Genomic DNA, 12743 nt, shown 5'->3' with positions numbered 1-12743 from the left:
AACCAAAAAATCAGTTTCCTCTAGTGTTATAAAAGTACAAAATTAGAAAGCCAAGAGAAGATGAGGGAGTAAGCAATTACAGTAACCATGAAAGGTAATGTGCATACTGGAAGAAGTGCCGTTCTTTCAATGGCTAACACTGTCATATATTGAGATCATGTAATGTAATTTCAATATTTAAATTTTGCTGTTCAATTGTAAAATTTTACTGTTCCGTTGTCAAAACACTCTATGAAAAAGACAATTTTGTTTGACAAATAAAATAATTTTGCTCAGAAGAACTTTAGCAAATGGATAATTAACCAGCACTATGGCAGAGCTATGCAAATTTTTGCATGCATTATTGATAATGACAGCCAAAAAATCCCAAGTAAACAGGAGGGGACAGATGACAGGAGATTAATTGATATACAGATACTTTTCTCTATAAACAAAAATACGGTTCTTCTATACTGAAAGCATGTTTTCAAGCAGTTGTTTGCTTTGTAATTTCAGATGGTGTTATGGAATTTGATTCTAAATATATTAACAAGTACTGCTGGAAAAATACAGTTCTTAGATTCCCAGCAGTCAAACGGTATCAATGTTCCCAAAATGTGCCGTCAGGTGTGTTTTCTGTCTGGGTCTCAGCCTTTTCTCTTGATAACGCTTGGTGCTTGTGACCGTGTGTTCTCTGAGCTTCCCACTGCATCTTTTGAGATGATTTACACAGACCTAGATGTGTTTGTGTCTGTATTTTGGAACAGAAGCAGATAAAGACTTACAAGTGCCTTTTTGGCATTAGCACAGATGCTTCTTGCGGGGAAAGCAGTATTGAGAAAACTCAGGGTCAAACCTCCCAACCTTATTTGTTGATATTGCTGCTGTTAACTGAACTCTGTACAGCTGCATACTTCTGTTGTGAGCTTACTACTGTTGCCTTTGCTACTTGAGCTTTCTCTTCTAGCTCTGGGTCACTCTAGCACATCTCTGAATAAGTACTCAAACCCAAATTGCTACTTTTCTAAGTGAGAGATGTTGAGCAAATTCCCCCCCCCCCCTTCTTCTGAACTGTTTTAAAGACTGGTTTTAGAAACTCCACGCAGCTTCATCTCGGTCAGAATATAACCTTTTTTTGGTCCAGGTCCATTGCCAACTTTAAAATTAAAATGAAAGTGAACATTTCTAGTCAGTTTAAATATCTTGTGGTTTTTTTAATGTTATATTTAAACATATATGTAATGACTGTTTAGTTTTGCCTCCCCTTTTTTCCTATTCCAAGGAAGCTCATATGGTCAGGTATTTAAAAATAACCCTCTGAGAAAACTTTAGAGTCATATTTACTCACGCAAAGCCCCATCTGAGATTGGCCAAACGTTAAGCCATGGGAAGGCTTAAGTTGCCGCTTCCGCCTCTGTAAGGCCAGCGATGCTGCCTTGTTGCCCACCCGTCAGCCAGCCCCTGCCTCATCGCAACAGCCGGGTTTTCCCGCGACAAGCACAATCACTTGACTTTCTTTGCTTGTTTGTAACACCACAGCTTTCAAATAACTTGTCTTCCCAGCTGGGCGATGGCTCTGCAGCAGCCTTCCCTACAGCCCAGTAGCCTCCCCTATAGCTTCCCCTATAGCCTTCCCTGCCAGGTCTGCTCCTTCCCTAAAAAAAATGAGCAGAATCTTCTTAAGACTTTTAAGACATGTGGACGCTATTTCTGATGTATTTGATATTTAGAATACTTAAGTTAGTGCTTTAATGATGATCTTAGTACCATTTGTCTTCTTCAGGGCAGTGGCTACTAAAGTTGCTGGGAATTGCAGTGGAGCTGGGTGAGTGGAAGCCGTTGCAGGGAGCCTTGTAGGACAGTATTTGGAGGCACTCAAGCAGGATTCATTCTTGGGTTTAGTTACTGTGATAGCCTTGTATTTGTATACAGATTTCCTTTGTTTTTCCATGAATCTGCTCTGACTAATCCTTTGGCCTGTATTTCATTAAAGGTGTTGACTGCAGAATGATGGTTTTGGTAACAGATGAAACAAAACTTTTCCTTTTTTTCCTTTGCATGTGCATGTACAAAATAAAAAGTACAGGATGACCTTTTTTATTTGATAATTGAGAATGTGCCTGACTTTGTTAGGAAAGCCATAGTCTAAGAATACGATTCACTGGTCTTTTTATAAATTAATGCCAGTATGGTGTATCAGTTCTCACTCCCACTTATCCTCTTATTCTTTCCCCTTCCCATCCCCCACTACTCCCTCCCTATTTTTAGAGGCAACACAAAGCTGTTTTGCTTCAAGCCAGGGACAAAGATTAGGAGAGTTGTAATGTTTTGCAGCAGATTTCTAAAAAGTAGATGAGACATATTTGTCATTGTATTCCTAAAACGGTGCTAAATAGTTTCTACGTTGTACGCGTGAACGCGGGGTTTGTTTACTTCTAAAATTTTTACTCCTTACCCTCAAGCATTATGGCTGAAGTTTGAATTGTGGCAAATCTGTGTGCGAGGAGTAGAGATTCGCTCCTTCTCCATATGAGAAATGCTGCTGTGGAACATTCCCTGCGCTCTTGTGCAAATAAAACTCAGCTCAGAGTCTCTGCGCTCCTGTGATCTGCAAGACTGCGTAGTGAGGAGAGGAGTATTAAAGAGGACTGTTTATGTGGTGGTGATAAATCTCACACATGCGAAAGTAGAGACCTAAAGACCCTGCAGCTTTTATTAAACTTTGAAGAAAATCACATGCGTGTTGGCATGTTTATCTGTATTGATAAATATATGTAACTTGCACGGATGGGTGTTGTTAAGACTGCTAATGCTCATGTTTGCGTCAGATGCAAGTTTGTGGCATTGCAAACCTAGGACTGAATGAGGGCAATAGACTTCTAGCTTATGTGAAGCATACCGAATGTTTCTCAAGAATTACGTGTTTTAATGGTAAAATAATTATTTACAGTACTTAATAATTTGTGAGTTAGTTTGCAGTTCTTTTTATCTTGAAGAATGCAATAGAATCAATTACAAAAAAATGGGACAATTCCACCAAATGCTGTCACTAGAGACAGAGACAGAGCAGTCTTAGCATAGCAAGAATGCTTCAGTTGAATGAAATGATTAATTAGTTGTTTCAGTTTTAAAGTCTGAGATTAAAAAGTGTTGTGGCTGCTGTTATTCATAAACTTCTGGTATAGAAAATATAAGTTTCTGTTATAGAAGATGTAAGAATGTGATGCTGGGTGTGTTTACTGAAAATTGGAAGTTTTATGTTTTTCCCTGGATGTAATATAGTGTGCACCTGGTTCGATGTGAGAAATACCTTTTTAATAAGGCAGCACATTTTAATCATTCATTGAAGCCATCTAGGAGTCTATCCTTGTTGTAGCTAAAAGCAAGTCAGTTACCCTGCTAGTTTTCTTCTTTCCTGAAAGGCCCATCCTTCTAAAGAAAAATTCATTTCTTTATCTCAGGTTGGCATCAGCACCCCTTCAGCTCAAGGCCTTGCCCAGTCTGTCCCCATGACAAGTTCTGGCTACCCTGCAATCACCAGTGAGGTGACGAAACTGGCACTTTAAGTAGCATAGGTGCACGCAGTGGGGCTTGGAGCAATCAGAGTTACTAACATTTAAATAGTTATCCAGCTTGCTTATCCACCGTTGTAGGAGATCTCGTTTTACATCTTTATGCAAAGGTCGTCTAGCAAAAAACATAAATGAGATCTTAGATTTTAATAAGAATTTAATTTGGCACTGCCATTAGGTTTGTTTTTTTTTCTTTCTGGTTTGCACTGTCAGTTCAGGTTTTAGCTCCCTTTTATAAAGGGTTGCAGTAACACTAGTTGGAAGACACCAAAGGCTTGTCTTTTGTGAAGTTGATACTGATAACAGGTTGTAAAGAATTATGGAATCTACACATGGCTGAACGGATCTGGGCTTTTACAAAGCAGGTTTGACACCCGGCCAGTTTTGGTCTCTGTAGACCTAATAAATGAAAGAGATTTTTCCACTGCCCTGTCACAGAGAACAAAAACGCAGCCTACTGAATTGGCTGTTCACTGCCAGTTTAGGGAAAAAAAATTGTCATTTTCTTGCCCTGTATAATAAAAGCAGTACTAATTAGTAGAAGGCACTAAAACAATCTCATATGCTTTTTGTCTAGTATTTAAAGCTTTTTTTAAAAAAATCTTTTTTCTGTATGATTGTGGTAAGAACTTTTGAGGACTTTAAGTGTTTTAAGTTTTGTTAAACTTCAGCAATCAACTTGCACATTTTCAGACAGCTCTTAAGCAGACAGGAGTTGTTACAAGAGTCTCTTTCAGAGTTAAACCGTTGGTTTGCAAACTCTTTCTGACATCTCCTCCTATGAAAGCAAAATAGTCCTTTTCTTCTTTTTAAATTAAAAATAAACCTATAATTGGTTTATAGGGCCTTGCACTCAAGTCGATGGCATTTCTGTCCGTCTGGGATGCAGAAGGAAGAAACCGGGGAAAGAGGGAGCCCCTTGCATCTGGTTAGCAGGCCCAGCTCTGTAATTGTCTGGAGATCAAAGAACCATTTGATGGTGGCCGTTAACACCTTCCAGCGTAATATCCCCAGCTCCCTCTCTGCCCATCCTCCTAGTGCAGGAGTGCAGGTCAAAAAGTTGGCATTCTGAAAGACCTACCTCCTGAAAAGAAGGAAGATAAATGGGAATGAGGATTTGGGGTGCATGGGAAGTGGGGTGAAAGAGAAGGTAGAAGAAATGTGAGGTGGGAAGCCCTGGTATTACCAAAGAATGATTTACAAAACCTTTTGCAGGCTATTGATAGGAATAGGAGACTAACTGTCCTGCTGACATGTGAGAGGAGAAAAATAGAGGGTTAGGCATGCCAGCTGGCTGGTTATTTTAAAAAAAAGAAATGCATCTAAAGATGTTTGGTTTGCAGGCTGAGATGCCCTGCGCATGTGCAATGGTACCAGCCACGCCAAGGATACGGCACAGATGCGGTGCAAGAGCTAGGAGTCTGCAGGGCCGTGGCCAGGTGTTTCCACGCATCCCCTGGTGGAGTGGCTACTCAGAAAACTGGAAAATTCAGTTGTCTCATTTGCAGTCATTAAGACAGCAGTAAAACTGGCCTGCCTGGTTAGAAACCAGTCAGGTAGCAAATGTATAAAAGGTATATAAGGCTTCCCAAAAAGTGGCCGAAGGGAGGAGTAGTGCTCATCTGACTCAAGGAGCGGATGTGGTCGGTCAGTAGTCTGTGAAATAGAGGAGGATGGAAATGTGGCATGGGGGTGTTCAGGGCGCTCCAAAGAGGTGCAATGAGCGTGACTGGCAGTCATAGCAAAGTGTGAAGCTCTCTTTACCTCGTTTAACTTACATGTAGTCAGAGTTTCTTTGCACCCTTCCTTGCATGAGAGCATTAGTTACTTTAACTTGCTGAAAGCTGTGGACTGCAGTTGCACTGAGCTATAGATACGGCAGCTTTTCCGTTTGCTTTGACTTCCACTTCAGGAACACTTGAAACAATTAAAATATTTTCTCTCTTGTGAGGGATGCAACTTATTCCATTTGTGTTCAGCAGGAACCAAAGCAGTTTCCTCATTTTTGGGGGTGTCTGCAGAAGGATCCTGGAACCAAAGAAGAAAATGAATCATCAAATTTAGTCATAAAATTGGAGCTCTCTTGATTTTTAGAAGAACTGAGTAGCATTTTTAGGGCAGTTTTTTTTAGCCAGCATTAGAAATTATATATATTATATACATTTTATAGTTTCATATATATATATGTATATCTGTATAAATGTATATGCATAGTATGTGCTACCTGATTTTTTAGTAAATGTAGTAGATTTATCTCATTTTAAACTTGCATATAAATGCTGTATGTTCTTTTTGACTCAGAAATTCATGGGATTAATATATAATCATAGAATCATAGAATAATATAATGGTTTGGGTTGGAAGGGACCTTAAAGATCATGTAGTTCCAACCCCCTTGCCGTGGCCATGGACACTTCCCACTAGACCAGGTTGCTCAAAGACCCATCCAACCTGGCCTTGAACACTTCCAGGGATGGGGCATCCACAACTTCTCCAGGCAACCTGTTCTAGTGCCTCACCACCCTTTACAGTAAAGGATTTCTTCCTAATATCTAATTTAAACCTACCTTCTTTCAGTTTAAAACGGTTACCCCTCATCCCATCACTGCACTCCCTGATAAAGAGTCCCTCCCCATCTTTACTGTAGGCCCCCTTTAAGTACTGCTGTCCTGGTTTGAGGTAAAACAGAACCAATTTTCTGATTTGTAATTTTACTTTTTAGCTGGGCCTCTTCTAACTGACTAAAGTCTGAAATTAACAGTATATCGTTCAGACACTGTTCACTCTCAGAGTGATAAGACCTGATTATACCAAGGAATGGTACGCACAGAGGCTCTTGCTTATACTTATTGCTATAACAACCAAGGTCAGGTAACTTCGCTGCTTGCCCTGTTAGAGGGTCGGAAGTGGAGAAGCGTGGAGGGGTCCCACCTGCAGGGAGGAGCAGACGGGGCAGGTGACCCAAAACTGACCAACAGGGTATTCCATCCCATATGCATCACGCTCAGTATAAAAGCTGAGGGATCAAAGGGGCAAAGGGGGCTCTGGCTCTTTTTTTCTTCAGTGGCCGACGTCTGAAGAGGACCCTGTCTGTTCGTCTGCCTTTGATCCCGATCTGACTCTAGTTCCGGAATTCAGCTCCTGTCGGTCGCTGACTCCAGGGACTTTCCCTGTGTCTGCTGGTGACACGATCATCATTCTGGGAGCTGGATATGGTTTTGTATATATTGTATACTTTTTTTTCTTTAATTTTTATTATTCTATTGTTATTTACTATTTTCCTACTTCTTTTTATTTTCATTAAAGTAGTTTAGTTCTTTTTCTAAACTTGTAAATCTCCTTATCTCTTCCTCTCCTTTCTGAGGAAGTTATTCTTGTTGGTTTTTTCCTCTTTGCTGAAGGACTTAGAAAAACTTCCATAAATGCTGCACTGTCCAGTTTGAAGTGTATTAAGTGTGTGGTGTTCATGGTGTCCAGCCACACTGGCTGAAGATGGGAGAAGTACCACTGAGACCATAGATTTAAGAATGGGGCTTGCACTGGCCGCTGACTGTACTGGGGCTTTTCTTCGGTTCTTGCAGAAGGACTAAGGCCAGGCAATCTTTATCACTACGTGCTTCCCTAAGTTTTTGAGGGTGTTGTCCCCCTGCCCCCGTTACTAAATTTCCTCCCTGTCTACAGCTATAACCCTGTGAAATTTAGGGATTTGTAATTACGGTGTATGATACAGTTCTACCAAAGTAGCTATAGAACACTTACCATGGCTATCAACCATGGATTACAGTCTGGAAACTGCTGTTTGGGCTATTCAGAGATTCTGCACCCTCAGTAGGACAGAGACAGGAGATGGCGATAGTCATCGGGCTGTAGAGGCAGAGGGACGTGGTTCAGAGGGGTTGTCTGGCTTAGACAAATGCACTCATGCGAGAGCAAACATGCCTGATTTCTTAGTCTTTGGGCTAGCAAGTGTTAATCTATCTATGCAAAGTGGAGAAGGATCAACAGGTGATTGAGAAGGTTTGGTATGGCAGGATAAATTGAGCTGATCTGGTAGGGGCAAAAAAACTGGTGACTTCTGGAAATGAAAGTCCTTTTCCTTTTCCCCATCGTCTTCTCCTCAGTCTACGCCAGATTGTCATATTTTTCCCCTGTCTTGCTGGCTGTAAAACTTTTCTCAGCCCTTGATGAACTGATTCAGTTTGCTAATCTACAAAAAAAAAGTGACCAGTTTTATGCGAGATTAGTGAGTTGAACAGGTTTGCTAAAGAATAGGATGAATACAAGGAAAGGGACAGGAACACAAGAACTTTTTAATAGCCGTTAGCTGCTACATTGGCTCAGCACCCTGGTGTAACAGCACACTTTGAACATTTCTGTCCAGAATAACATGACGGTGTTTGGGGTAGTTCCATGAGAGGAAGGATTTGTGGGTTCAAATAAGAGATCTCGAAAAGGAGATTATTAGGTTTTACAAATGTAGCCCAGGGGGCAGAGGAGAAATCAGCATATTAGATCAGAGCTGTCAAGCTTTGAGGCACTAAAACCACGTTTACTCACAGCGTATCTGTTAGAAAATATTCTCTGCTCCTTCTCATCATGGGTTTCAGGCTCAAAACCTACCATTTCGGGAGCTAAGCACACTACTGGAATAGCAAGATGGTGTAAAAAAGAACATTTTCTTCAAAGAATCTGACCAGTTAGGCATAAACAGTATAATAGAGTTTAATGATCATTGTTTCATTAAGGAACCTGTGCATGACATGCATTTTTGTATGTTCAGGAGCAATAAAATTTCTTAGTTCTCTTTTTTTATTCTCTGCTCTATGGGGAACTTCCTTGTGTCTTCGACAAATGTAGGAATTTTATCATGTATTTTTGAATTTCTGAAAGTTACCTAGGTGAAAACTAAAGCCTAGTTTAAAACCAGTCATAAAACCCTGTAGCAAAAAGAGGGTTTTGCTCACAAAAATAAATGGTCACGGTGTATTCTTGTTCTAAGCCATGATAATAAGAGGGGGGTAATTTTAAAGGGTTTGCTTTGGTACAGTACTGCCAAATGTGTGCCAGGAGTCATCTTCACTCTGAGATATGATCTAAGAGCCAGTTCGGTGGCCAGAGAATACTACAGGTGTATTTGCATTTAATCTAAGCACCTTCTGTTAGCTTTCTATGCAAGATAACCCTTCTATCTGTGCAGTTACCCAGTTTTGCTTTTATAACTCTCTGAGAGTGCATTATTTTGAGGACATAATAGACTGCAAGTAGGTTTATTTTAGTTGATACCATATGCATGACATGCTACTATGTACCCTTTACTATTTGCTCTGTAGCTATTTTTGGCAGTGTCATTCATAGACTAAGAAAAACAAATTCTCTTGTAGAGTACATGAAATGAGATGAGCCTAAATACTGGTAGAAAATAAGTGCTTATGAAATGACCGACTAACACTTTTAGTCAGTTAGAAGAGTGCGTGAGGTGCTGGAAATTGCCGCAGATCCTAAGAAAGTCAGTGGGGGCCATGAGCTGATGTCCATAAAGCTACAATACTTTGACTCGCCCGGTGTTTCCCTAGATGCTTGATAAAGAACGGAAGAGGCATTCGACCTTTAAAATATTCAACTGACGCTAAATTCCCTTGAACTTGTGATGGCGCTGGGGATGGGGTTAGCAGTAGAGGATGGGATGCTGTGGGTGCTTCTTGTGTCAGACTTGGCTTCCATGACATGAGCTTCTTTTCATATGATGATGAACCACAAAATTAAGCACGCTGTGCCACATCAGTGGGAGGTTTTAGGCACTGTTGTCTGTCTTGGTAACTCAGATTTCTTTTAATTATTATTATATTTTTTTAATAATATGCCCTAAGTCAATAAAAATCAATGGAATACAGGTGTGAGGTTGCTATTCCATTTTAAACTGCTTTTCAGTGTGAGGACAAGCCGTGAGCAGCTGTGTGCAATGTATTGTGGAGCAGTAACCTCAATGTGGGAGTCTGTTTATTTGCATAAGAACCATAATGTCGTATACTGAGCCATTGTGTCATGTTATTTGAACAGGCTGAAATAAAAGAGTAAATTACACTATACATGTTGATCGGTGCATGAAGTAGTTTTTGTGCTGATGCTAGCGTAGCAGCAGTCAGTTATATAGGATATTACAATTCTTTGAGATATTTCTTAGATTTAAAAAGGGAGGCATGATTTTGAGATTTTTGATGACTGAGAGTTGCAGTATTGTAGGAAGTTATGTTCCTTATGACGATTTAAAGAAAAACTTCCCTAAACTAACATAATAACAGAATTAATTTTACTAAACAGAGATGAATTCCTCATCAAATGAATGCCAGTATACATTGATCATAGCAAATGCGCTGTTTGCATTGGAGTGTGGCTTTTGTGATAACTGTATTAGTAACAAAAAGCTGCTGAAGGTTTTCAGGGAATAACTTGTACTTCAAAAATGCTGGAAACTGCTTAAGAAAAGGGGAATCTTACCTTACAATGAATGAATGGTCTTGGATGAATCTTTGCTGTTGGGTAAGATGTTCAATACACTTCAGCCAGCTGGCTTAAGTCCTTGTAAGAATACACTTGTCGTAAGAAAATCAGTCTTTTTGATGATTAGTTCACTGCACTGAGTCTCACCTTTTTCTTGATGTATATAACCGAGTGTTTATATATTCACAAATCTTACATAAACACATTCAGTCCTAGAGCCTTTTCAAGCATTTCTATGATCTGTGTTTCATGAGTTGTTTTACATTGAAGCTTTCCTACTTGATGTAGTGTTTTAGCCCATAAATATTGATTTCGATGACAAAATAATTAGGTTAGTTTATGTTAGACAAACAGATAGTGTTTTTGGACGTCTGCTGGATTTCAGATGAGTTTTTAGCAACAAAATCTATTACAGTTGCTTACAGTTGAGAGACAACTACCAGTGCCTGATACTTGCAATCAGGTGGGCAATGCTGCATGAATGGAAATACTTTCTTTTCCTTTTTCTTCATTGAAAAAAGTCCTTTGCTGACAGCAAATATGTTATAATCTGCCAAATGAAATAGCGCATGAAATTCTGCTCTCTTTCTTAAGGAAGAGGTTTCATGTAGTTTCCATGGTTGTACATTGAAGTACTGAAGTTTCATTCAACCTAATTATATTTTCATCTTAACTGTAACTACTGATCAGATAATTATTCTGGCCTTAAAAAAATATATCTAGCTATTATAGACGCTCGATAGCCAGTTTCATTACTTAAATTGAATTCAAGATATAATAAAATTATTTATTAGTCTTTTTTGGAAATGGAAATGTGCTTTTAATGCTTCATTATGTTTTACACACTGATGTTGAAGCTTCTCAGTTTATTTTCATAAGAATAAACATGGATGCTCTAGGAGTGTGCATGTGGGTCACATACTTTTTTTTGCCATTGTTAATAAGTGCTTTTTAAAAATGAGGTACATCAGAAGTCTTCACATTAAATACGATTTCACAGGAATAGTTAGTCATTCCTTGGAAATAATTATTTCATATTGAAAAGTAAGTGTCATAGTGCACTTAATCCATACTATAATTTGCATCAATCCGTGAGCAGGTGACACACTGTTTTTCTTTTTTCTTGATCTGCTCTTCTGGACCATGTTTGTACAGAAGTGTTTACAAGAGCCATCGAGAAATTGTTGTCTTGTTTCTTATTACGAGCTCAGTTAAAAAAATCTGTAAATTGGATTTTGCTCTAAAAGAATGTGTTGTCTGTTTTGAGAGGTTTTCCTCTTTCTGTATATTACATGAGAGTGAGCTGCATTTGTTTTTCATGCTGAGATAAATAACTCCTAAATAGAGAAAAGGAAAGAAAAAGTTTCCCAGAGTTTCATGCAAGAAAGTTATTTCCCCTCCAGGCAGGGGCAGATGATCACCAGCAATAATATGGTACGAAGTTACCCTTCCTCTTTGTAACTGATATAGGACTGCTTCTAATTTAGTGCAAATGTGAAGTAAAATGGATTTGCTTAAATTATCTCTGCAAGCTGTGTGTGACCTTCATCGGGAATGAAGCTAACCCATTTTACTTCAGTGGCCTAGAAGTATTTCGTGAGCAGCTGTAGCTTTTCAAGCAAGCATTGGTACCTCTAGGATGAAAACGGTGGCATCTGAAGAAGCCCTGGCTGGACTGTGTGCTGTTGTCTGCTGATGCTGTTCAAACGGCGCTTGTAGACGTGCAACAAAACTGGAGGTGACGACAAAGGCAGCTTGCATCGCCCTCACGCCGGCACTGTCCATCCACAGCCACCACTCCTCAGTTTGACCCCTGGTCTCAGGTGTTAACATTTACACAGGTCTTGTTGCAGCGAGCTGAACAACTGAGGCTATTAAGGGCCAAAAAGGGAGTGCCAGGAATTGCAGTAAGGAAGGCTGCCTGGTGCTTCCCAGTGTGGGATGCTGGTTGGAGTTTTTTATAACTTTGTCAAACATTAGCCTTTGGGGCCAGGCAGTTGCCTCTAGCTTAATCTATTTTATTTTTTTCCTGCCAAAATTATTTAGCTGTCTGTAAGAACGTGTGGAAAAAGTTAATTCTCATTGTAGATTTTTTCTTTCTTTAAATAAAGAACCTTTTCTGGAAATACTCTGTGTCCCTCCCCTTGAAGCAGAGACAGGAGTTAGATGGCAGTGCGGGAAGCGCTGGTGATAGGCACAGGGGAAGAAAAGCAGCTTATGAGTCACGGCTTTGCCTCTGTCAGCACTGCGAAAATCTCAGATCTAACCAAACTGTAACCTTTTAAAGAAATCACAGTTCTCGCATGCCGCCTCGAAGCGTGTGAGAGCTGCATGGCCTGGGTGGGGAGGGGGAGACTGAGGTGGGGGATGAAACCGATGCCTTGTACCCCAACGCTGAGAGCCAGAAGCAGACCGGTGGGGCACTGGCAAGCACGGGGCTCTGGTGTGGTCCTGGACCCAAAATACTGTGGACTGTGAACAGGGGAGGCAGACCCGAGGTGAGAGTGAGAGTTCATACAACGTGTTGGGGAATGAAGGAGGGGGAGTCAAGGTGGCACTGCCAGCCAAGCCTGGAAGTGACTGAGCCAGGAGAGATGGAAAGCCTTGGGGAGCTGGGGTGAGGAGGGGCTTGGCAAGGGCGCTGGAGGTAGGAATGAAGAAGGACTAGGGCTTGAATCAACATGGGCCGGAGGA

At 40.3% G+C, this 12743-nt stretch overlaps 1 protein-coding gene across 6 annotated transcripts in view; it reads left to right on the top strand.

Annotated features, from left to right (window-relative positions):
• NCOA2 (nuclear receptor coactivator 2) overlaps positions 1 to 12743 on the top strand; it is a 195777-nt gene that overhangs the window by 57599 nt on the left and 125435 nt on the right. The window lies entirely within an intron of this gene.

Source organism: Chroicocephalus ridibundus, chromosome 2, assembly GCF_963924245.1.
Source record: "Chroicocephalus ridibundus chromosome 2, bChrRid1.1, whole genome shotgun sequence".
NCBI classification, from domain to species: domain Eukaryota; kingdom Metazoa; phylum Chordata; class Aves; order Charadriiformes; family Laridae; genus Chroicocephalus; species Chroicocephalus ridibundus.
This window is presented reverse-complemented; position numbering and strand designations above follow the sequence as displayed.